The 26,638-nt window shown below is 45.8% G+C and overlaps 1 protein-coding gene across 8 annotated transcripts in view; it reads right to left on the bottom strand.

The window, feature by feature from the left end:
- SLC23A2 (solute carrier family 23 member 2) overlaps positions 1-13,661 on the bottom strand; it is a 142,100-nt gene extending 128,439 nt beyond the window's left edge. For 3 of the 8 annotated variants that reach the window (XM_025469383.3, XM_049100209.1, XM_025469387.3), the window contains exon 1: positions 6,808-6,984. The gene's annotated coding sequence lies outside the window, so the exon portion shown is untranslated. Of the gene's footprint in view, positions 1-6,211; positions 6,329-6,605; positions 6,684-6,807; positions 6,985-13,600 lie in introns of those variants that run through there. The other 5 variants (XM_025469381.3, XM_025469382.3, XM_025469384.3 and 2 more) reach the window with 3 other exon arrangements.
- Between the last annotated feature and the right edge of the window lie 12,977 nt (positions 13,662-26,638).

Raw genomic sequence — 26,638 nt, 5'->3', positions numbered from 1 at the left:
AGTGAAAGCAGAATTAAAATAACACATCCAGTAGCATCAACTTTACTCAAAGATTAAGGAAGAAAAATGTTTCATATTAAACCAAGCACTGATGTTTCTGGAATAGAATAAAAAATTCACATTATTTTTAGATAAAACAGAAGACTTAAAAGAAGTGCCATGCTTGTTATACTCCCAAACACTTCAAAATACACATATATTCCCCATACCATATTTCTGTGGAATAATTTGTGAATCAGTGTCTTAATATATAAAGAGGTTTAAAAAAAAAAAGATTTTATTTATTCATGAGAGAGAGAGAGAGAGAGAAGCAGAGACACAGGCAGAGGGAGAAGCAGGCTCCATGCAGGGAGCCCGACGCAGGACTTGATCCTGGATCCCAGAATCATGCCCTGACCCAAAGGCAGACACTCAACCGCTGAGCCACCCAGGCGTCCAATATATAAAGAGTTCTTGATGATAAAATATGAATTCAACAGAAAGTGTTCAGCACTGATTTCATCCATACTACTGTGCCCTTCCTATAAAGGGCCAGATAGCAAATATTTTACGCCTGCAGGTCATAAAGCATCTTGAATGCACGTGGCTGTGTTTCAATAAAACTTGATTTACAAGAACAGGTGCCAGGGGTTATCCCACTGGCAGCATCCGAAATGCAAATTATCGGGCCTCACCCCAGACCTTCTGAATGGGAAACTCTCCAGTTTGAGTTCAACCATATCAGACAAGGAAGAGACTATACCCCTAAGCCAGCTGATTTGCCTTTGGAGACAGCTAAGGATTTCAGCCAGCACTGCAGAAAGGACGAGAAAACCAAACCAATCTGAGGCTGAAATTCCAACTACAGTAGCAATATATGAGGAACAGCGTTTCCAGCAGGGCTCTCCACAAGAAGAGTGGTGAGGAAGACCATCCAGAGTCCTAACAGCACAGCCTCCTCGATGAAGGGATGGTCCAGAACCAAAACACTAATGCCAATTAAATAAAGCTGATTGCAAAGGGACGCCATCTCAAAGGGAGACCACATAAAAGAAAGGTCTATGTGTTGGGGTGGGGAGGTTGTGGAAGATTCCTACAGGAAATGCCAGAAGGCACTAACAGAAGGACCCCGGCGCCTGGCTGCCTCAGTCACTGGACCATGGGACTCTTGATCCCAGCATTGTGGGTTCAAGCCTTCTATTGGGTATACAGGTTCCTTAAAAAAATAATAATAAACTCTGGTAGCCCGGGTGGCTCAGCAGTTTAGCGCGGCCTTCAGCCCAGGGCCTGATCCTGGAGACCCAGGATCGAGTCCCACATCAGGCTCCCTGCATGGAGTCGGCTTCTCCCTCTGCCTGTGTCTCTGCCTCTCTGTCTCTATATGAATAAATAAATACTCTTAAAAAAATAAAATCTATTTAAAAAAAAAAAAAAAGGAGCAAAGGACCAAGCTAGGGTACTCAGAGGAATGAAAAGCAGTCCAGGTAAGAGGAAGGTGGGAGAAAGTGAGAAGGATCCAGACCGCAGCCCCTTCAGCTGTAAGGTGGGAACCAGAATCATACCCATCTCCTAGGGCTGCCGTGATTAAAGGACATTAGTGAACACAGGAGGTGCTAGCTTCTCTACCCTCTTCTATGCCAACAGGAGCTTACAAACCCAGAGCTCCAGACAAGACCTAGGAAGGGCACTCTATCACTAAGGGTATTACTCTCACTAAAGGTAGGAATCAAGACCCAAGAGTTATTAACTCAGATCAGTTAACCACATTCCAGTTTCTTCAATGATAAAAATGCAGCCCAGAACACCTCTGCCCGCCGGTGGCTGGGACTAACAACAATGACCTCAAGTGCTCAGCACAGAGCCGATGTACACAGCCCCTATCTTACGGGGCCCACTGGCCAGTCTTTCTTGGGTCTGCTCTATAGCCTGGAGAGGCTCCCGGAGGAGAAATGCTTTTTATGAAACTGTGCTCACATTCAACTTAGAAGATGAGGAGACTCAGCTCTGCAAGATTCATGTTGAGAGTGAAGAAAGGGAGGTAAAGCCTCTACCAGGCACTCACAGGGATGCCCGGGGCAAATGACACAAAGGGGCTACTTTGGGCAAAATCTATGGCAAGAACTGTAAAAGAAGAAGGTTCTCCTGACCAATGACCAGAGAAAGCCACGGTCTGGGGCAGCCAGGGAAGCAAGGGCCCAAGGCAACTCTGACTCCTCACTGAAAGACTCACCGAGGCTGCAGAGAAACAATAAGAACTGGAGCCGAGCAAGACCAGGGCCAAGAGGAAGATTTCAGGCTGCCATCTAAAGCCACTGAAACAGCTCACGGCAGTGAGAACACTTAGATTTAAGTCCTGAGTATGATCCTCTGGGGGATTATCCATTGTTCACTACTGTGTCCATTACACTCGAATACTTAGATGTTTCTGTATAGAGTATATATGCAGATCATGCCTGCCACACTTGCTGGGATATAAGAATTTTCAAAGGTCATTTTTGATTAATCCAGCTCTTTGCTTTTTGTGCTATCTTTAGATTCTAAGCTTGCATAACAAGCAACCCCACTGAAGTAGTGCAAGAAATGGTTAGTGAATAAACGAGTAGATAGAACTCTCCTTCGTGGAGTACATTTTCAGATGGCCTGAGAAGCCACCTACACTTGAGGTCAGGGACTTGCTGAAGTCAGAGAAGAGAAGGCTAAGGACAACAGAAGTTCTCAGAAAGATTTACATTTCCACAGAGGAGGAGCTCCCCCAAAACACCCACTTCTTCCCTTTATGACTACATTTGGGTTTGTCAGGTTGGCATGACAACTTAACATGCCCTAAACTTGCTCTTCTACCATCTCAGATGTTTTGGGTTCCTTTCATTCTAAGTGCTCAGACCAGAAACTTGGACACTGCCCTCAACTTTTTTTATACTGCCCCCCTCACCTCCCATAACTGGTCTGTCAGTGATCTCCTCAGCCCCAACTCAGAATCCCATCACTTCTCACCACCTCCCTGGTTACCCTCCATCATCCTGGTCTGACAACCACCCACAGCCCTCACCCAGCAGGTCACCCTGCTGCCCTGCCCTCTCTGCTTCTAATTAATTCTCAAATAACAATAACCAGCAGGTCCTTGTTAAATGCTAAATCAGTCCACAACCCCTCTACTCAAAACCCTCCATCAGCTCCCATTCCCCCTCAAAGTAAAACCCATAGGCCTTACAGCATATGGCCTTACATGATTCAACTCCTACTGCCCACTGCCTCTTTGACCTCAAAACCAAATGCTCTCCTCTTGCCTCAGGGCCTTTGCATCTGCTGCTTCCTCCACTGGGAATGTTCCTCCCCCAGATATCCATATGACTCACTTGCTTCACATATCCAATCAAAGATGACTCAGGCCTTCCCTATCTATCCTTTCTAAAATTTCAGCTCCTACCCCAACACTTAATACCCTCAATCCTGCCAGATTCTTCCTCAGGGCATGAAATATTGTCTGCCTCCTCACCAGAGTGCGAGCTCCATGTGGACACAGAATCTCCATGCAGCATGCAGAGCACCAAAAACATTGCCTGGCACACAGCAGGTCCTCAATAAATATACGAAATGCATTAAAGTCCTATGAAAAGTATAAGCTGCAAGCCAAGCTCAATTATTCCAGAGTCAACAATCTAGAACCTGCAACAAAATTACAGGCTAGAAATAGCAAAGCTGGGAGGAAAAAGGAGACGGCCATACGGTGCCTTAAAGCACACACAGGGCTCGTTTAAATCCTGTGTCAGTAATGCACAGCTTAACCTGGAGCAGGAATGCTCCCTAGCAAAAGAATAAAAGCCCAGACCGGCAGCCCTCTGAGGAGAGAATAACTGGAAGAACAGCGGGAGTAAAAATGAATTAATGAGGTTATCTGGCATTGGGAACAGACTAGTGTGTTGGGAGTTTTATAGGAAAGGCCTGGAAACCGGTCAGGGAGGGACTGTAAAATGTTTAAATTAAAAAAGCCTAAGAGGATTAAAGAAAAATAAGTTTTTAAAAAGCTTTCATTTACAAGTACAAAGCACTATATAACTGCAAATTATGTATGACTGCTGACTTTTAATTCCCCTAAGCAAAATGGGAAAATTCCTCAAGGTATCAGTGGTGCCAGAAAGGAGTCTCCAAAAGGACCCCAGGTTTGTTTTTGGAGACACTGAACAGGATTTCTAGATACCAGACCTTAGGTTCCCTGAGGGCAAAAGACTAAGGGTTATTCAACAATGATTTGTTCAACAACACCTGGCACCAAATTAGCAGGTGGACTAATGGAAGGTTACGTGAGCTTGCTCCTGGGACACCTAAATAATTTCTGCACTACTATGACCTCTAGCCTTTGCTATACAAACATGACGGGCAGTGTGGCCGGCATGAAACCTAGCAAAACCCTCTACAATATTCAAGCCCGGTACTTTCATTAAGCATTTTTAAAACATCCTAACAGATGTTCGAACTCAGCTTCATTAACTTTGCCACAGTCAGAAAATACAACTACCATGCAACCATGTAGAAAAAAAAAAAAAAAAACTGTCAATATATAAAGTTCTTGAAATACTTTTCTTAAAAAAAAAAAAAAATTTCACTCCCTACTCAGAGCAAAAAAAAAAAAAAAAGAGAGAGAGAAATGCCCTGGAATTCAAAGAAAAGAAGCTGGTCGCCATTTTGACAAAGGAAATGGTCTAGAAAGCAGAGAGCTCTCGCTCAGGCTGTCAGGTGAAACAGGTAGCCTGGCTGGACACACCTGCTCACCTTCTTTCAACTAACAGGTGTGCCATGTGGGCTTACGCTGCACATCCACTGCTGGCCACTTTAAAAGGCGGGTGCCCAAAAGCTATTTAATTCTGGAGAAGTGAAGGGAGACCACTAGTGACAGGTTCACAAGTGATCCTGGTAGAGGCAACCATAACCCAGTACAGAATTCGGAATCTCTGCGCTGATAGACCCTTTATAAATCTCACCAGATTCAGACACCTTCCAGACTATCCAGGGAAAGTCATGTGCGAAGGTGAAAAGACAGGTGTAGACAAGTGCAAATGGGGGAGGCCCCAGCTCCACAGCATTATTCAAATGCAAACACGTTAAAAAAAAAAAAAAAAAAAGAAGAAGAAGAAGAAGAAGAAGCTTCAGCGACCCCTGATTTTTGTCTCTGGCTTTAGAGAGGAAGAACTGGCGGCGAGAAGTCACATGGCCAGTTAATGACAGCTCAAGCCAGACAGCCTCGGGACTGTCCTCGGGACTCCGGTCCCAGGGCCTCGCACATCACTGGCCTTCGCAGCACACCCAGACGTCAGCAGGGAGAGCATCTCCCCCCTCCCATCTTCCAGAATCGCAAGAATCAAAGTCACAGCTCCTGCTGACGCCCCAGAGCCAGAAATCCCTTAAGGGGGACTCTCTCCCACATGCAATCGCCCTCATTTACCCTTTGCCCTGACAACCAAGAATTTCACATCCGTCACGCTCGCAGCCCCCAGCCTAAGGCCGAGCTCCCGCCGGCTGCCCCCTCCAGGGCGGACCCAGAGTCCACGGCAGGAGAAAATCCCGAGCCCTTAGAGTAGTCACACTCGAAACGTCAATGTCTGCTCCCGGCAAGGCAGCAGCAAGGGGAGTCGGCGACCCCCAGGATCCGGCCGGAGCGAAGGGCCCCGGTGGGAGCAGCGGCTTCTAAAATTACTTGGCGCAGCCTTTGTAGGAGAGGAGAAAGCGGAAAATGCACAAGGCGCCCCCCGCCGCCCTGTTGGTGGCCCTGAGTTCCGGGGCTCGGGAGGTCCGCGCGCAGCCCCGGGAGCGGGGCGAGGGGCGGGCGGCCCCGGGACGCGCGGCCCGAGGCCCGGCGGCGGCGGCGGCGGCGGCGCCCAGCCCGGCCCCGGGGACCCGCTCGCCTCCCGCGGCGCGGCCTGAGGGCCCGAGCGCGCTGGGCTCCCGCGGCGGGCGGCGCGAGCGCCCGGGAGCCGGCCGGGCCCGGGGGTGGGGGGGCGGGGGGCGGAGGCCGGGGGTCGCCGGGCATCCGGGGGCCCCGCGGTCCGGCCGGCGGGGGCGGGGGCGGGCGCCCGGGGGCGGCCCGGGGCGGGGGGCGCAGGCCGCGGCGCGGGGCGGGTGACAGCGCGCGGGGGCCGTGCCAGGCCGGCCTCGTGGGCGCGGCGAGCACCTCGCGGCCCGGCCCGGCAGGTGCGGCTCGCGGGCCGGGCGGGGGGCGCGGCGGCCCGGCTCTCACCTGGCTGCAGCCCGCTGGGCTCCCGTCCTGCCGCCGCGCCTCGGCGCCGCAGTGCCCGCCGCCGCCGCCGCCTCCGGTCCCCGCGACAGCCGCCTGCAAAATGGCGCCGCGGAGGGGCGGGCCGGGGGCGGGGAGCCGCGGAGCCGCCCGCCCCCGCGCCGGCGGGGACCCACCTCCCTCCCCGCCCCGACCCCCGCCCGCCGCGTGCCCCCCGAGGGGCGGCCCCCTCCCCCGCGGGGCCCGGCCCGCCAGCCGCCGCCCCCGTGCCCCGCCGCGTCCCCTGCACCACCGCCTAACGTCCCCGGTCGCTCCCTCCCCGCGTGGAAGTCGCCCCCGCCTCGCGCCCCCGCGCCCCGCGCCCCGCGCCCTCCCGCCACACCTGCTCCGGGCCCACCTGGCTCGCAGAGCGCGCCCGAGGCTCCCCCGCCGCTGCCCCTGCACCCGTCAGCGCGGCGGGCAGATCCCGGGGCAGCCGAGCGGCGGACGGGGGCGCGGCGGGGGTGGCGGGGGTGGCGGGGCTGGGGCTCAGGCGATTTCGCCGCTCTCGGGTTAGGCCTCCGGGTTCCTGGACTCAGTGGGGGAGACGTCCTCATTACCTCGCGCAGACACGGGAACGCCGCCCGGGGACCGTGCTTGGCCGCGGGCTGGGATGCGGCGGCTCCGGGGTGCAGCCCGGGAGCCTGCGTCGGCAGGAAGCCCCCGCCCGGCGACGGCCGCCGAGCGGAAAGCCTGCAGGTGAAACGCCGCGCGGCGCAGCCCGGCCTGGAGCGCAGGAGAGCGCACGTGGCTGGGCCCCACCCCCGGGCCGCTGCGGCCCGAGGTCTGCGGGGAGGAACTTGCATTTCTGACAGCTTCCCAGGTGATGCTGCCGCGGCTGCGGCCCGGTGTCACCCTTCGCGAGCCACCGCTGAAGACTCTCTAAATAACATGGCCAGAAACAAACAGAAAACACTAATAATTAGCACCTTCCATCTTGAAACCACTCCGGTGGCTGCTGTTTCCACCCAATAATAACTGACTAGTTCCCCCGAGCAACTCTCGAGAGAGCTGAAGAATTGTGGCCTGTTTGACCTGGCGTGGGGAGGGGCAGATCTTATCATCAGAATTTTCTGCCTGCTTTACACGGTTTGGGGAACTCCGTGTTATAGGTAGCAGACATATCAATGAGGGGGGAGGCCTAGATGACCAAGTGGGAATTTCGTAAAATACAGAAGAATAGTCCGTGTTTGTGAGAATCAATCATGTGTCATCATGTTTACTTCTCTAATAGCTTGTGTGTTTAAAATAGAAGAGTTGGCTGCTAAAATTCAGTACATATTGTCTTGTATGTCAACTATACTTGAATTTTTAAGAATGTATACATTGGAAGGCCAGGTGTTCTGATCCTCATTGAAGATGGAGGAAATAAGAGACACAGATTCTGGGGCACCTGGGGGGCTTAGTGGTTGAGCATCTGCCTTAGGCTCGGGTCAAGATCCCAGGGTTCTAGGATCAAGTCCTGCATCAGGCTCCCCACAGGGAGCCTATTTCTCCCTCTAAGTCTCTGTTTCTCTCTGTCTCTCATGAATAAATAAATAAAATCTTTAAAAAAGAGAGAGAGAGAGAGAGAGAGTGAGACAAAGATTCTGTGACCAACACCTAGAAAAAAATTCACCTCCCCTCTCCAGGTAACATTCCCAATAGGGAGAGTGCTTTCCAGCCAACCTTTATTTGGGGGGTGGGGGAGTGCTATGTGGGGAACTCCATATTATAGGTATCATACCTATCAATGAGGGGGGAGGGGTCTATGACCAGCAAGTGCGAATTTCATAAAATAGAGAAGTATAGTCTGTGTTTGGGAGAATCAATCATGTGTCATCTTATTTATTTCTAATAACTCGTATGTTTAAAATACAAGAGTTAGCTGGTAAAATTCAGTACATATTGTCTTATATGTCAACTATACTTGAATTTTAAGAAGTTTATACATTGGAAGGCCAGGTGTTCTGATCCTCATTAAAGATGGAGGAAATAAGAGATGAAGATTCTGTGACCAACACCTAGAGAAAAATTCACCTCCTCTCTCCAGGTAACATCCCCAGGCAAACTTCTTTTGGGGGTGGGGTCGGGGAGGGGAGTGCTATGTGTCCTGCTCAGCCAGGGATGTGAGGTCTGAGATAGAAAAAGGAAAGCTTCTTCAGTACATCTTCAGTGTCTCTGTCTCCCTCACAGATTTTCTCTATCCTAAAAAAACTTCCACCATCCCAGCCTCTCTTCCTTCCCCCTCCTCCCCATCACTCGTTAGGCAGGACTGCTGTCACTACCCACTTTGTCAGATGTCACCATTGACCTTCTAATGGCCAAATCCAATTGCCGGTTTAGAGCCTTTCTTTTCTACAGAGACGACTCTGTAATCTTCCATTGACTTCTGCCTCCTTCTTGAAACCCTTTTAGGGATAATACCACTGAGTCTTGCATGTCCTACAGCCTCCACTTACTTCTCAGTGATGTAAGACTTGCCCCATGATCACCCCTAAAAAGATTAGTTTTTACTAACATTTCTTTTCTCTCCCATCTTTTCCCTTGCTCTCTCCTTCTCAAACCCCTCTGAAAGGCAGCCATTTCCTCATAGTTCCCAATCTCTCTCTCTCTCCCCTAGATGGATATCTTTTTGAACTTCTAGACACACATTTCCCATTGCCCTAGACAACCTTCCTAGATAACACCAAAGAATTTTAAATATGGCATTTACCTATTCCTCTTTCTCCTACTACAAACTTGTTTCTTATCTGGATTCTCTCATTTTGCCACCAGAAACTTTGAAGTTGACTGTGACTGCCTGTCCTTCAGCCTTCATGTCCATTCTGTCAAACTAGAGCCAATTAGAGCAAGGAAGTGTATTCTCTCCTCTGCATGTACCATCCCAGACCCTCATTGGCTCTTCCTTGGACTGCTAGAAAAAGTTTCTCTCTGGCCTCTTGGCCTCAAGAGTTATCTCCAAAGCCATCCTCGTTATCATCCCAAAACACAGAATTGACCACTTCCCCCCATTCTGGAAATTCCTGAGAGACTCATGGTCTACAGAGTAACCTGGTAAAGAAATAGAATATAGGCTATTTCCCAGGACAGCATTCAAGGCCCTTTGCCAGCTAGTCTCCAGCTGCTGCTTTTTTTTTTTTTTTTTCTGGACAAAGTACTACTTTTTGCTGCTGCCAGACGGGAGTTGGTATCAGGGGATGACCTTGACTTCAACTTGCAGGGTTCTTGTGAGGATTAAATAAGATCATTTATATAAAGTGCTTATTCAGTGCTGGAATACATATCTTGCAGAGTCCATATGTATCCATGTCCTTATTTTTATATAAATATCATCACCAATTCAAAAAATACATGAATAATTTCCTGTTCATTTCATTTTCCTTTTTCCTATTCACTTTCCTTTCCTATTATAGAAGATACAAACCGAGTTTTTTTCTTTCCCTTTAACTTCTCTAAACTAAATCAGCAGAATGCTTTGTGACCTGGATAATTTGATTGAAATTTCTGTCATTTCCAGGCTGTGTTATTTTTGAGAGGTAATTGTAGCTTGGGGCTATTCCATCTTTATACAGTTCTTTTCTTTACATTATTTATTTCCGATATCTCTTGGGAGCATAGAACCGAGATTGGCAAACTTTCCACAAAGGGCCTGATAGAGAAAGTTTTAGGCTTTGTGGGCCAAGAGGCAAAATCGAGGATATTCTATAGGTCGTTGTAAAATGAGAGAAAATGAATTTCCACAAGTTTTTTAGTGATGAAATTCAAAGTATAACAAGAAAATTGAGTATAAGCTTTTTGTAGCACAAGTCTGCTAATGAGAACAGGTTTGGGGTATAAGAGGGAATAAGATTTTGCTTAATTTGGGCTCAAAGTTAGTGTCTCCTATCACCAAGTTGGTCACAAATGCCCATCTGTAAAAACCATTCTTAAGGCAGCCCAGTGGCTCAGCGGTTTGGCGCTGCCTGCAGCCTGGGGTGTGATCCTGGAGACCCGGGATCGAGTCCCACATCGGGCTCCCTGCATGGAGCCTGCTTCTCCCTCTGCCTGTGTCTATGAATAAATAAATAAAATCTTAAAAAAAAAAAAAAAAAACATTCTTAGCTGGTACAAAAACAGGCCATGAGTCATAGTCTGCTGACCCCTGATCTAAACCATAACTCCCCTCACTGGGGTTGTCTTTTCAGGGTAATATGGGGCTGATATCATTTACAATAGATCTTCAATGATAGAAAAAAGCAAAATGATGGTCTTTTCAAAGTCTTTTCTTCTGACTCTGAGAAAGTGCTTGGAGCAGAGGGCAAAAGCTTCATCACGTCTTGGTGTCAGAGGAACTGACAATTTCTAAAACAGACTCACATTAGGACATGCCCAGGTATGAGGCAGCCTGGGAGAGCTCAAGATTGGCCTCAATATTCTCTCTCTCTCTCTCTCTCTTTTGTCCCCACACGTTTAATGATCTTCGTTGCAGCATTGTTTCAAATAGGAAAAAAAAATTGAAACACAACTCAGGGGCACCTGGGTGGTTAAGTCAGTAAAACATCTGTTTTCAGCTCAGGTCATGATCCCAGAGTCCTGGGATCCAGCCCTGCATGGAGCCCTGTCTCAAGCTCCTAGATGAGCCTCCTCGAGATGAGCTCCAAGTGGGGCTCCCGTGGCAGGCTCCCTGCTCAGTGGAGAGCCTGCTTCTCCCTCTCTTGCCTGCTCCTTCTCTCTCTCACTATCTCTGTCACTATATCTGTTTCTCTCTCTCAAATAAAATCTTTTTAAAAATAAAATTAAAATGGGCAGCCTGGGTGGCTCAGCAGTTTGGTGCTGCCTTCAGCCCAGGGCGTGATCCTGGAGACCTGAGATCAAGTCCCACGTCAGGCTCCCCGCATGGAGCCTGCTTCTCCCTCTGCCTGTGTCTCTGCCTCTCTGTCTCTGTGTCTCTCATTAATAAATAAATAAAAATCTTTTTTAAAAAATGAAAAAATAAAATTTAAAAAAAGAAACACAACCCAAATGTGCATCAACTGGAGAATGGCTGAATAAACTGTAGTATAAGCACTGTAGCCCCAGCCTCTTTTCTATTTTTTAATTTTTTAATTTTTATTACTTTAAAGATTTCATTTATTCATTTGGCAGAGAGAGAGAGAAAAAGCACAAGCAGAGGGAGCAGCAGAGGGAGAGGGAGAAGCAGGCTCCCCACCGAGCAGGGAGCTCAACATGGGGCCAGATCTCATCACTACCTGAGCCGAAGGCAGACGCTTACAAACTGAGCCACTCAGGAGTCCATGATCTTTTTAAAATTATTGTATAATTCACATACCATAGTATTCACCATTTAAAGTATACAGTTCAGTGGTTTTTACTATATTGGCAAAGCTGTAAGGCTATTACCACTATGTAACTTCAGAATATTTCATCACCCCAAAAAGAAACCCTATACCTATTATTAGCAGTTTACCCCCACTTTCCCCCTCCCTCCAGCCCCTGGCAGCCACTAATCTACACTCTATTGCTATGGATTTGCCTATTCTGGGCATTGAATAAATAAAATCATATTAATATGTGGTCCTCTGCAATCAGCTTTTTTCACCCAGTACAATGTTTTCAAGGTTCATCCATGTTGTAGCTGTGTCAACACTTTGTTTCTTTTTTTTTTTTTTTTTTTAAGATTTATTTATTCAGGGGTGCCTAGGTTGCTCAGTCAGTTAGGCATCTGCCTTTGACTCAGGTAGTAATCCCAGGGACCTGGGATTGAGCCCTGCATCAGGCTCCCTGCTCCGAGGCAAACCTGCTTCTCCCTCTCCCTCTGCTGCTCCCCCTGCTTGTGCTCTTGCTCTGTCAAATTGATAAATAAAATCTTTTTTTTAAGATTTTTATTTATTTATTCTTGAGAGAGAGAGTCAGAGACACAGGCAGAGGGAGAAGCAGGCCCCATCCTGGGAGCCCAACATGGGACTCGATCCTGGGTTCCCAGGATCACGGCCCAGGCCGAAGGCAGGCGCTAAACCACTGAGCCACCCGGGCTACCCAATAAAATCTTTTTTGAAAAATTATTTATTGGGTGGCCCTGGTGGCCCAGGGGTTTAGCTGAGATTACTTCCTGACCTGAAACCAAGAGTCTGACACTCAAATGACTGCACTACACAGGCACCTCTTGTTTCTTTTTATATTTGTGTCTGTAACATAAAATTTACCATTTTAACCATTGAAGTGTACAGTTCAGGGGTATTAAGTCCATTCACACTGTTTCGTAATCATTGTCACTATCTACCTCCAGAATGAATTCATTATCCCAAACTGAAACTATGTCCCCATGAAACACTAACAAATTAATAACATCCAAGGCTGGTAAGAGCACAATGTGCAGACTTTCTCAAAATCTGTGGGAAGGAGTCTAAGTTGGTCTATCTTTTGGGAATATAATTTCACAATATCTCTCTGTTTCAATGCACAACCCGTATCTGCTAAAATATCTATTTAAATGTACATATCCAGGGATTCCTGGATGGCTCAGGGGTTGAGTGTCTACCTTCGGCCCAGGGCATGATCCCAGAGTCCCAGGATCAAGTCCCACGTCGGGCTCCCTGAGGGGAGCCTGCTTCTCCCTCTGCCTGTGTCTCTGCCTCTCTCTCTGTGTGTCTCATGAATAAATAAAATATTTTAAAAACAAAAATAAAAATAAATGTACACATCTGGGGCACCTGGGTAGGTCAGCGGTTCCCACAGGGAACCTGCTTCTCCCTCTGCCTATGCCTCTGCCTCTCTCTGTGTGTCTTTCATGAATGAATGAATAAAATTTTTTTAGTAAAAATAATAATAAATAAATGTACACACCCTTACCCCAGAATACCAGTTCTGGGAATGGGGAATGGGTCTGACACAAGTCCACATTGGAGAGCACAGGGATTTATGCACATTGTGCTCAAGGAAGCAAACTTCTGTGCCCCTTGAGCCTCCTCCATACCCCCTGACCTCACTCAGCAGCCCATTCCTGGCCTCCTGGCTCTCTCTCCCCAACCCTCTCACTGTGCTCTAGCTGAGCCGTGCGCCCACCTGAACCAACTGAAGCCCAGCCTGGTCAGCCACGAAGGCCTGCACCAGGACACCAGAGGGGTCTCCCATCTGAACAGCCCTCTGCCCTTTGTTTGTCCTTCACAAGTGACCTCTCCTACCTGTACTCCCCCACCCCCACCAATAACCTCAAAGTCCCTGTCTAACCATGTGGTCCCTCAGACCCACCTGCCAGTGAGGGACCCTTCCTCCTTCCAGCCTCCCCAGAGATGCCCCTCCCTCAGGCAGCCTCCTATGCATCTCAGCACTCACCACCCTTTCTACTGCCCACATCCTAACCATTCTAGTACCTCTCTCCCCTTCTCCACTCACCTTCTAGAAGTGAAGAGCCACCTCCAGTCCCTGTCTCAGTCCTGACGTCCTCTCACTTCTCCTGGCACTCTGGCTTCTGTCCTCTGAATCTACGCAAGTAAACTAGCCATTTCCTCCAAATTGCACAATCTAGGGCATCTTTTCTGTGTGTAACTTACTAGAACTTTCTGGAGGCATTTGGCACAACTGGCGCTGTGTTCTGTCAGGAAAAATCTCTCCTCCCTTGGCTTTGTGGCTGCACTTCCTACTGGTTCTTCTGTCTCTGGTCATGTATTGTCCCCTCACCTCCTTCTCAGACTCCAATTCCTCCTATCCCTTCAGACAGGGGAGGGACAAGAGAGGGAGAGTGTGTTGGGAGAGGGAGAGTGTGTCCATTTCTGTTTTCTCCTCAAAAATCCCTTTAGAGCCTTGGTTGTTCCTTCTGCTTGGATCATCTTAACCTTTCCTCAGGATCATTCTTGCCCATTGTTTAAGTCCCACCACCTTGGCCTCTCCTGGAAATCTACCCCCTGAGCTCCTAGGTTGGTGTAAATGTACCCCTGCATACCTCCCAGGATTTAGAATGAAACTATATTGAAACAATTTGTTTTCCTGTCTTGTTCCCCTGCCTCACTAATTGATATCTCCTCCAGGGCAGATATCTTGATTTGTGTAACTGCATGCTGCTCCTCACTTGATACCTGCCCCATAGTAGATGCTCAGTAAGTAGTAAGGATTTCAGCTGTTGGAGGGAAACACCCCGGCCTGAGCACTGATGAAAGATGCAGTATGGGGTCGCCTGGGTGGCTCTGATCTTGGAGTCCTGGGATGGAGTCCCACATCAGGCTCCCCACAGAGAGTCTGCTTCTCCCTCTGCCTCTGTCTCTGCTTGTCTCAGGATTAACTCTACGTTCCTGAAGAATTGGAAACCAAGAGGGAGAGGCAAAACACAAAGGCCTCAAATGCCTGGGGAAATGCTTTTGTTCAGTAAAGGAGTCTTTTGAGTCTAGAACCTCATGGTCTTAGTCTCTGGAGGGGAAGGGTAAGTGAAGGGACAAAAATCCATCAGTAATTACATAAAGTAGGAAAGAGGTAAAATTAACCCAAGCTGTTGGAATTCAGGATGCTGTCACCTCTGTGCAGGGGACAGAGACTAAGGAGAGAGACCCCACAAGGTCTTCTGATTAGCTGATAACGTTCTATGCCTTGATCTGGGCACTAGGCATGCAGCCATATTCACTTTGTGAGATTTCATTAGGCTGCACACTTATATGTGTTTTTCTGTATGTCTATTACAAAGCATTTTTATTAAGTCATAAGTGCAATAACTAGACAGAAAAAAATTATGTTCAATACATAGGGTGTGTTTGGGGTTTTTTGTTTGTTTGTTTTTTGGTTTTTTTGTTTGTTTGTTTTAGATTTTATTTATTCATGAGACACACAAAGGGAGAGGCAGAGAAATAGGCAGAGGGAGAAGCAGGTGGGACTCGATCCCAGGACCCTGGGATCATAACCTGAGCCGAAGGCAGATGCTCAACCACTGAGCCACCAGGCATCCCAAATTGAGTGCTTCCTGTTTTATTTTTTTTTTAATGTTTATTTATTTATGATAGTCACACAGAGAGAGAGATAGAGAGAGGCGGAGACATAGGCAGAGGGAGAAGCAGGCTCCATGCACTGGGAGCCTGACGTGGGATTCGATCCCGGGTCTCCAGGATCGCGCCCTGGGCCAAAGGCAGGCGCCAAACTGCTGTGCCACCCAGGGATCCCTGCTTCCTGTTTTAAATAACGTGGCCCATCTCCAGAAGAAAGTGGAGATGAAAAAAAAAAAAGAAAAAGAAAAAAGAAAAGTGGAGATGAAGCCCCTACCTAGAGCAGGCCCTGAGGTGGAAAGTGAGGCCCAGGGAGGTGAATTGGTCCAAGCTACTGTAGCCAGGAATGTGTACTTTAGGAAACAAAGACATGCATATACACTACGGGATGTGAAGGTTTATTTTAGAATATTTCTTTGATCTTCAAACAAATGTGTCATACAACTCACGCAGGCTTGGGGAAAGGCACAGGGTTCCAACTCCACCTCTGCCTTATGGATGACCTTGGGGAAATCATTTTACCAGCCTATATGTAGGTCTCCCCATATGCAAAGTCAAGATAATTCTGTCTGCCCCATCCACCACCTCGGCTGGAATAAGCATTGAATGATATCATTACTGTGAACATGTTTTCTGCAAATGTTTTTTATATCCCTTTACAAATACAAAGTATTAGTATAAGAGGCCTAATCTAGTTGCAGGACTGAGTCCACAGTTGGTTTTGAGCCCATAATCACATACTCAATCTTTCCCTAGAGTATGTTTACACTTCATTTATTTGAAATTTCATTCTCTTTGTTTTTGATAAGGTCTCCAGCTATGTAAGCTCACTTGGAATTTAGGTCCTTTGTGTCCAGACTGTTGGCTACACCACTCACTCATCTGATATAAGTTCATACAGCCATTCTTGATCACATGCTGATGATCACATGTACCTGGTAGGCATGGGGCTAGACACCATTGACAGAACGATAGATAGGAAATTCATCTCACCTGCACCAAGTGACTCTGTATACTGGTAAGTATGGAGAATAGAGGAGAAATCGTCTACCCAGTGTCTGGCTGGGTTCCTGGTTGCTGTTCAGTGGACTTTTTTTTAAGACATGAGATGGCAAAAAAAAAAAAAAAAAAAAAAAAAACATGAGATGGCAACCAGTAAATAAGTAAATAAAAATTAATTATGTCTGTGGTAAGTGCTAAAAAGGAGTCATAAAAAAAGCTATGATCCAGATTGGGGTGCCATCAGAGGTAAGGTAATGAAGAAGCACTAAAAAGGAGACATTATTCCTGAGCTTTGAAGAAGCCAGTTATGCAAAGAGCTGGGAAAAGAACTTTCCAGAAAGAGGAGGCAACAAGTACAAAGGTCCTAGGGCAGGAAAGAACTTAACGCATTTGAGAAACTGAGGAGCCACTGATATGATTGGGATGTGGACAGTAGGAGGACAAACGAAATGAATGAGATTGAAGAGGAGGTCATGAGGGGGCTAAATGGAGCAGGTCTTCTAAGTATGATGGGAAATCATCAGAGGGTTCCAGCAAAAGTGACACGACCTCATTTCTTTTTTTTTTTTTTTAGGTTTTATTTATTTATTCATGAGAGACACAGAGAGAGAGAGAAGCAGAGACACAGGCAGAGGGAGAAGCAGGCTCCACACAGGGAGCTTGATGTAGGACTCAATCCTCTGACCCCAAGATCACAACCTGAGCTGAAGGCAGGCACTTAACCGTTGAGCCACCCAGACCTCCCAATGACCTCACTTCTGTTTTATTTATTTATTTTATTTATTTATTATTATTATTTTTGCATTTCTGTTTTTGTGTTTTTTTGCATTTTTTGCATTTTTTTTTTTTTGCATTTCTGTTTTAAGATCACTCCACTGCCCTGTGGAGAATGGATAGGAAGCCCAAGTGTTGAGCAAATCAAACATGGAGGAATTACAGTTTAGGTGGAAGATGGTAGCTTGCCCTGGGATGAGAGCAGGAGAAATGGAGATGAGGAACATATCAAAGTACTTTGGATATAAAAGTGACAGGGCTTGCTAATGGGCTGCATATGGAGCACAGAGGAAAGAGTGGAATCAGGGGGTGCCTGAGCTTGGAGCTTAGGCAGCCAATAGGTGAGGGGCCACTCTGTCGATGGGGGATGGATGGAGGAGGGGCTGGGGTGGAAAGACTTCCATCTGTGACATCCCCAGAGGAAACAGTTGCATAGCTGCCTCCAGATTCCCTTACTAGCCTCAGGGAGAAGGATAGGGCTGGAGTTGTGCACATCTGAGCCAGCAGTGCTATGTGATATTTAAAGCCAATGGATTCACTAGGATCATGGAGGGAAAGAGCATAAAGGGAAAGGAGTAGGAGTGGGGCCCGGGGGCTCCTCCAGCACAAGAGACTGCATCCAAAGCAGGAGAGGACGGCGGGTGAAGAGGACACAGAACATCAACATAGTTGATGGGAACTCCCCAGCAGTAACACATCCCTTAATAAATCATACTCAGCCCAGTTGGAGGGCATAGAGAGGAAAATTATGATGCAAAACGGGTTCATGCATGAGACTGGCCTGGAGAAAACCAGAGATCTTGGTCTGAGGGGGGTTAGATCCTTTTTTAAAAAAATGGGGCATCGGGATGCCTGGGTAGCTCAGTGGTTGAGCATCTGCCCTCAGACCAGGGCGTGTTCCTGGGGTCCTGGGATTGAGTCCCTCATCGGGCTTGCTACAAGGAGCCCGCTTCTCCCTCTCCCTCTCTGTCTCTGTCTTTCCTGAATAAATAAATAAATACAATTTTTAAAAGGGACTTAAGATGGACAGATAAAAAAAAGGCAATGTTGATGCAATAAATGAGCTTTAAAAGAAAGCAAAACTAGAGCACAATACCTACAATAGAGCACACAGCTTAGTGAGCTGATTGATGAATTTCTACCTATATGCACCTGTGTAAGTATAAGCTAAAATGTACATATACATATGTGTGTGTGTGTAAATATATATGTATTTATATACACAGATACACACACTTTATAGGAGTCTGGAAATAGCCTCCTATATACAGGCTATTTCCAGATTCCCTTTTTTTTTTTTTTTAAGATTTTATTTATTTATTCATGAGAAACACACATAGAGAGAGAGACAGAGACACAGGCAGAGAAGCAGGCTCCATGCAGGGAGCCCGACGTGGGACTCGATCCCAGGTCTCCAGGATCAGGCCCCGGGGCTGAAGGCAGCACTAAACTGCTGAGCCACCCAGGCTGCCCTGAACTTTGTATATACAGAATTGTGCAGCATGTCCTCTTTTGTGTCTGGTGGCTTTAACTCAACATAATGTCTGACATTGATTCACGTTGTTCAAAGTGACAGAAATTCAATCCTTTTCGCTACTGCACAGACTTCTATTGCATGAAGACCATCATTTATTTACTCTTTCTGCCACAGATGGACATTGGGATTACTCCCAGTTGGGAATATTCTATGCTATGAGCCTTTATATACAAGTATTTTGTAAAAGGTTTACATTTAAGTTTCTGTGTGGTTCTAAGAATAGCCTCAGATAAGTACCAGAAGAGTTTTGTTAAAACTCAAGGAGATAAAAAAAAAAAAAAAAAAAACTCAAGGAGATAGAAAGACGGAATCCTTCCAGCTAGAGTTGCCATATATGTTTGGAACATCCATATACTAAAAAAATATTCATTATATATCTGAAGTTCACATTTAATTGGGCATCATGTATTTTTATTTACTAAGTCTGGTAACCCTGTCAGACCTGGCCTCATTTTTGTATATGGTAGGTTTTTAATAAGATATTTTTAATGGGCAAGAGTGCACCTGGATGTGTCTCTCCTCCATGAACTCATGCTAACCAGATCTCCCATGTAAAAAAGCCTCCTGGATATCTTAACCCAAAGAAAATTTAAAAACTAATTCAAAAAGGGGTGCCTGCAATAGCCAAACTATGGAAAGAACCCAGATGTCCCTCGACAGATGAATGGATAAAGAAGATGTGGTATGTATATATATACAATAGAATACTACTCTGCCATCAAAAAATGAAATCTTGCCATTTGCAGTGAAATGAATGGAACTAGAGGATATTATGCTAAGTGAAATAAGTTAATCAGAGAAAGACAATTATCACAAGCTCTCATATGTGGAATTTAAGAAACAAAACAGAGGATCATAGGGGAAGAGAGGAAAAAATAAAACAAATCAGAGAGGGAGACAAATTGTAAGAGTCTCTTATTCATAGGAAACAAACAGAGGGTTGATGCAGGGGAGGGGATGGGGATAGGGTAACTGGGTGATGGACATTAAGGAGGGCACATGATATAATGAGTACTGGGTATTATATAAGACTGATGATTCATTAACCTCTACTTCTGAAACCAATAATACATTATGTTAATTAATTGAATTTAAAATTTTTTAAAAGAAAAAACAAACAAAAAGGGGTGCCTGCCCCTTGCTATTCTTTTTTTTTTTTAAAGATTTTATTTATTCATAGAAACACAGAGAGAGAATGAGAGGCAGAGACACAGGCAGAGGGAGAAGCAGGCCCCATGCGGAGAGCCGGACGTGGGACTGGATCCAGGGTCTCCAGGATCACGCCCTGAGCCGCAGGCGGCACTAAACAGCGGCGCCACTGGGGCTGCCCGCCCCTTGCTATTCTTGATGTCATGAGTTCAAGCCCCATGTTGGGTGTAGAGATTACCTAAATAAATAAAACTTTAAAAAAAAAAAAAAAAAGGACACTCAAGAAAAAAAACAAAAAGATAACATGCACTCCTACATTTATTGCAGCATTATTTACAATAGCCACGATATGGAAGCAACCTAAGTGTCTATCAATAGATGAATGGATAAAGAAAATGTGATGTATACATGCAATGGAATATTGCTCAGCCATAAAAAGGATGAGATCTTCCTATTTATGAAAACATGGATAGACTGAGGGTATTATGCTAAGTGAAATAAGTCAGAGAGAAATAAGTACCATATAATTTACATGTGGAATCTAAAGACAAAACAACAAACAAGCAAAACAGATAGAAGACTCATTCAGAGGAAAACTGGGGTTGCCAGAGGGTAGGACTATGGGAAAAATGGGTGAAGGGCAGAGGGAGATACAGGCTCCCAGTTACGGAATTAATAAGTCATGGGGATGAAGGGTACAGCATAGGGAATATAGTCAATGGTATTGCAGTAGCGTGGTGCAGTGACAGGAGTTATACTTATGGCGAGCACAGCATAACAGGTAGACCTGTCAAATCACTATGTTGTACGTCTGAAACTCATGTAACATTGTGTGTCAACTATACTTCAATTAAAAACAAAGAAAAAGGGATCCCTGGGTGGCGCAGCGGTTTGGCGCCTGCCTTTGGCCCAGGGCGCGATTCTGGAGACCCGGGATCGAATCCCACGTCGGGCTTCCGATGCATGGAGCCCGCTTCTCTCTCTGCCTGTGTCTCTGCCCCTCTCTCTCTCTCTGTGACTATCATGAATAAATAAATAAAATCTTTAAAAAAAAAAAAAAAAAAAAAAGGAAAAAACCTTCTGAGGCATTTAGCCCAGTGTTGGCCATCCTCTGGAGAGGTGGGATCTATATTTATTTGCTTGTTCTGATTTTCTTTTAATAAGTTTTTTTTAAGATTTATTTATTTATGATAGAGAGAGAGAGAGAGAGAGGCAGAGGGAGGGAGAAGCAGGCTCCATGCCGGGAGCCTGACGTGGGACTCGATCCTGGGGCTCCAGGGCTCCAGGATCACACCCGGGGCCAAAGGCAGGCAGCCAAACCGCTGAGCCACCCAGGGATCCCCTAATAACAAGTTTATTCTAGAATCTAGATCCAACATATAGAGGTGTGGAACTGTGTGTCAGAAAATGCTGATCACTGCCGAAAAATCTGATTTTGAAATGGATTATTTCTTCTTCTGGTGTTTATAGGTGCCTGCTCTTTGGGGCTGCCTCACCACAGTTCTGCAGACACTTATTTGCACAAGCAGACAGCCTCTAAGGACAGCCTCTGCTAGAGCAACCCTTGTCACCACACTTCAAAATACTGTCCCCTCAATAAATAAATAAATAAATAAATAAATAAATAAATAAATAAATAAATACTGTCCCCAAGCTGCTACCTGCCATTTGTTCCCCATCATGTCTTCCCTACCTAATTTCTTTAAATGGAAATTATATGTGGAAATAGCTTATCAGCTTATTCAGGGCATAAAAATAGAGTCCACAAATCAATTTTTTATTTTTTTTATTTTATTTTTTTTTCACAAATCAATTTTTTAAATACAGACTTTAAGTGATATAGATAATTAAGATACAACTTTTTTTTTTAAAGATTTTATTTATTTATTCATGAGAGACAGAGAGAGAGAGGCAGAGACACAGGCAGAAGGAGAAGCAGGCTCCTCACAGGGACCCTGGGATCACGCCCTGAGCTGAAGGCAGACGCTCAACTGCTGAGCCACCCAGGTGTCCCAAGATACAACTTTTTTATCTTTAATTTATATCATGACAAATACTGGTTATAGAAAATGTAAATCAAAACAAGGAAGCATGTTTTGCCTCTCAAATCGGCAAAAATGTCCGAAAGCGCGACACATTGTGCTGGTGACAATGTGAGGAGGTGAAAACTCTCCCACATTCCTGATGATAGTGTTAAATTGGTACAACCTTTCTGGAAACCTTAGTAATACACATTGTAAAACTTTGAAAACATGTCTGCCTTTTAATCTTTCAAGACTACTCATTGAAGTTTATCCTAAGGAAATCATTAGAGATGTATGCAAAGATTTATGGCCATTGATGTCTATCGTAGCATGGTTTATACTGATAAAAATTTGGAAGTCTCCCGAGTGTCTAATAAGAGAAAATTGTTAAATACATTGCAGCACAAGTGTTCTACAACCATTCTGTTTGATGATGTACAGAAATAGCAAATGACAGGAAAAAGCGTTCCCGGAATGTAAGTGAAAAGTAGATTAAAATGTATATGTACTAGATTGCTTTGGGCTGAAACTCACACAGAATGCTAAGTTCTACTTCTGTGGAAGAGATAATGAATATAAGGAGGTAAGGAAAATGTGTTCTGTCTGACAGCCAGAAGCCCAGAGGTAAGGATGGGTTTGTGCTGATGAGTGGCTTGATGACATCTTCAAAGACCCAGGTTCTTTTCATCTGTTGTCCCATCTCATCAACAAAGCAGCCTACCTCCCCTCGGGGTTGCAAGATGGCTCCACAGCTCCTGGTGTCATATGCAGGTGACTGCAATGCCCAACCGAAGAAGAGTGACCATTTTATCCTATGCATTTTATTTTTTCAGAGCAAGGAACTCTTTTCCAATGGTCATCACCAGAACCTCACAACTAGGGATGCCTGGGCTGGCTCAGTCAGGGGAGCCTGCGACTCTTGATCTCAGGGTTATGAGTAGCCCTGTGGTGGGGGTAGAGATTATTTAAAATCTTTTTTTTTTTAAGATTTTATTTTGATTTATTCATGAGACACACAGAGAGAGACAGAGACATAGGTAGAGGGAGAAGCAGGCTCCCTGTGGAGAGCCTGATGGGGGACTCGATCTCAGGACCCCAGGATCATGACCTGAGCCAAAGGCAGACACTCAACCACTGAGCCACCCAGGTGCCCCTAAAAAGCAAAATCTTAAAGAGGAGGAGGAGAAGGAGGAGGAGGAGGAGGAGGAGGAGGAGAAGGAGGAGTAGGAGAAAGGGAAGAAAAGAAGAAGAAGAAGAAGAAGAAGGAGAAGGAGAAGGAGAAGGAGAAGGAGAAGGAGAAGAGGAGGAGGAGGAAGAGGAGGAGGAGGAGGAGGAGGAGAGGAGCAGGAGGAGGAGGGGGAGGAAGAGGAAAGGAGGAAAAGAGGGAAAAGAGGGAGAAGGAGAAGAAGAACCTCATATATCAGCTCAACTGATCAGAAAGGCCCCTCAAAGGGTAATCCTTAAGCCAGCAGCATCAACTGGGAATTGTTTTAAAAGACAAATTCTTGGAGTGGGCCCCACCCCCAGATTTTCTAAATCTGAAACTCTGGGGGTGGGACCCAGGAATCAGTGTTTTAACAAACCATCTGGGTGATTATAATGTTTGAAAACCATGGAGTTGGACTATTCAGGATTTGCTCTTATATTGGGAATACCTGAAAAGATGCCTTTTGCTGGTTGATTTCGGGATTCATTTTCTAGTGCATCTTCCTGGACTACAAAGGCTAGAAGCTAAAACAACATTTCGACCTGTCAAAATGCTCATGTGATTTTCTCTATGAAAGCTGAGTCACGTGGAGGAGAGACAATACTCAGAGAATAGTGACTTGCTAGTGTGAACTTGGCATTGAGGTTGGGGTCCTGGAGGTGGTAGGTATGGCAGCAGCTTCTTCATTTGCAACATCCTAACTGTGGCAGGGACAACAGAACTCTTGGCACCCCAGTTCTGTGTGGTCTGGGGGTTCATTCTGTAACTTCTTTTTCATTGCAGTAAAAAACACACAGCATTAAATTTGCCGTCTTAACCATTTTCTTTTCTTTTTTTTTTTTTTAAAGATTTTTTATTTATTTATTCAGAGAGAGAGAGAGAGAGAAAGACAGGCAGAGGGAGAAGCAGGCTTCATGCAGGTAGCCCGATGTGGGACTCGATCCGGGGTCTCCAGGATCACACCCCAGGCTGCAGGCAGCCCTAAACCGCTGTGCCACCGGGGCTGCCCTCTTAACCATTTTCTTAAATATTGTATTTATTAATTTAGAGAGAGAGAGAGAGAACATGAGTGAGGAGAGGGGCAGAAGTAGTGAATCTCAAGCAGATCCCTCACTGAGTGTGGAGTCCAATATAGGGCTCAATCTCAGGACTCTGAGATCATGACCTGAGCCGAAATCAAGAACCGGATGCTTGGGACACCTGGATGGCTCATGGGATGCCTGGGTGGCTCAGTGGTTGAGTGTCTGCCTTGGGCTCAGGGCTCAGAGTCCTGGGATCGAGTACCACATGAGGCTCTCTGCGTGGAGCCTGCTTTCTCCCTCTGCCTGTGTCTCTGCCTCTCTCTCTCTCTCTCTCTCTCTGTCTCTCATGAATAAATAAACAAAATCTTTACAAAAAAAAAAAAGAACCGGATGCTTAACCGACAAAGCTATCCAGAACTGGCCATAATTTGCCCACCACTAGCACAGACCATGTTTCTTCAGCCCTGCCAATGATTCTGTAAGCAACACATATCATTTTCTGCTAGAGTATAGACTATGTTGCCTGCCACTAAGAATCCTGAATAATAAAATTTGAATGAACTAGTGTTCTGTTAACAAGGGGGAATGGCAGTTGGGTTAGCAACCAGTATCATTTCCTACAAAAGACACTATATTTAGTAAAAGAGAAAAATAGTAGATGAGAGAGAAGACTGGAAGGGGATTGTGATAGCCAACCTTCTCTATGGCCCCCAATGATCTCATTTCCTGTTATTCACACACTTAGGAATGGTTTACAGGTAGATCAATGGTTTACAGGGTAGTTCTCCCCCATAGTGAATAGGGCAGACCTGTGTAATCAAAAAATGTTGAAGAAATGACAATGTGTGCCTTCCAAGGTCAGCTGTGCAGTATAGGCCACTAGAAACAAAAGCACAGAGAAGCCAGGTGAGTGGCATACAGAAGCAGTCAATGGGACTCTTGAGCCCCTGGGTGGCTCACTGAGTGAGTCTACTAATACCCCATGTGGGCATTTTTAAGATGTTTGTGAAGAAACTCATTGTCACTAGTGTGTAGGATGGAGCAATGGGCAAAGAGATGGAGAGAAAGACTACTTAGAAGGTGATGAAAAGTCTGGATAAGAAGTAATGAGTGCTAAGGTAGTGAGGATACACACCCAGAGCCAGGCTGGAAAAACCCAGCTCTGTGAGCTTTGAAGAATTGCTTAACCTCTCTGAGTCCATTATAATAATAGTGAAAAAATAAGAGTAGGGGTAGTAACATTTCCTGAGCACTTCACTCTTCTCAAGACACTGCTTGTTCCAGGGGTACCTGGGTGGCTCAGTGGTTGAGCATCTGCCTTTGGCTCAGGCCATGGTCCCGGGGTCCTGGGATCAAGTCCCACATTGGACAACCTGCATGGAGTCTGCTTCTCACTCTCCCTTTGTCTCTGTCTTTCTCTCTGTATCTCTCATGAATAAATAAATAAAATCTTAAAAAAAAAAAAAAAAAGATACTGCTTCTTCCAAAGAGGTTGCAATTGTTATTCTCATTCATCCTCACCACAACCTAGGAGGTAGGCCATCAATAAAGCTCTTTTTCATGTAAAATACCCAACAGATAAACTTTAGATATGGAAATGTATGCTATGTGCCTATAGACAAGTAATAAGTGGTTTTCAATGATAATAAAGAGCATTTCATCATGGTGAGAAAAAAAGAATTCTTCATATATTCTGGATACCGACTCCTTTCTCACATGTATGTATTGGCTCAAGGCAAAATTGTGAAACTGAAGTTCAAGTGAACATGTACGTGTGTCTCTGACCAGGTGCCAGATGCTCTTTGTGCCACATGCTTCTCACTCTCACGCCGCAGGGAGGCATTGTGTTTTCCATCTTGACTCTGAGATACCAGAGCCCAGAGAGGAGAATCAACCAACTGAGCCACCCAAGCACCCCTATTTTTTTCTTTTTGATCCTGAGTCCAACTAAGGATCAGGAGTTGCATTTGCATGTCACGTCCCTTTAATCTCTCTCAATCTGGAGGAGGTTCTTTGCCTCTTTTTATTTTTCATGTTGTGGATATGTTTGAAGAATTCAAGTCACTTGTTTTGTAGAGTGTCCCTCTATTTGGGTTTGTTGATGTTTCCTAATGCTTAGATTTAAATTAAAGTCTTAACACTGACTCTCCACCCATCCATCTGGTAGGATAATTCAGAGTGGGAGTTCTACGCTGGTTCCAGAGCTTCTCAGCAGGATTCAGCTTCAGTGCATCTTCCTGGACTTCCTGTCTGCAGTAGTAGTTGGTTGAATAAGCCACTTATTATAGGCTGCTCTTCCCTGTCTCACTTCTTCATTACTTTTCTAGTGTTTCTAGCTCACTTCCCAAACAAACTGCCTGCTCTTAACCAAGACCCACAGTATACCATACACACTATTTCATAGCCTGCTTGGTTTGATGAACATAACCTGGAGATAGTCCCATATCCCTAAGTACACCAAGCCTTCCTCATTCTTACTGAGGGCAACATGGTATATCCCCCTCCATGGCCATGGGTAAGAGAAGCCTCCAAGTAACTCATCGTATCAGAAACAGGACTAGCCAACTTTTCTGGAGGCTGGCCTGCTCTCTCTCCACTCTTTCCTGCTTCCATGATTCTCCCAGGCACTGCTCCCAAAGTCTGGGAGGCAGTCCTAACCTAACCCCTCTCTCACTCTGTTGCTCCATAATAATATATAAGTTATCAGATCTACAAATTGCTACTCCCAGATGCTTCCGCTTTAGCCTATGGA

The sequence above is a fragment of the Canis lupus genome, chromosome 24, assembly GCF_003254725.2.
Source record: "Canis lupus dingo isolate Sandy chromosome 24, ASM325472v2, whole genome shotgun sequence".
NCBI lineage: Eukaryota > Metazoa > Chordata > Mammalia > Carnivora > Canidae > Canis > Canis lupus.
This window is presented reverse-complemented; position numbering and strand designations above follow the sequence as displayed.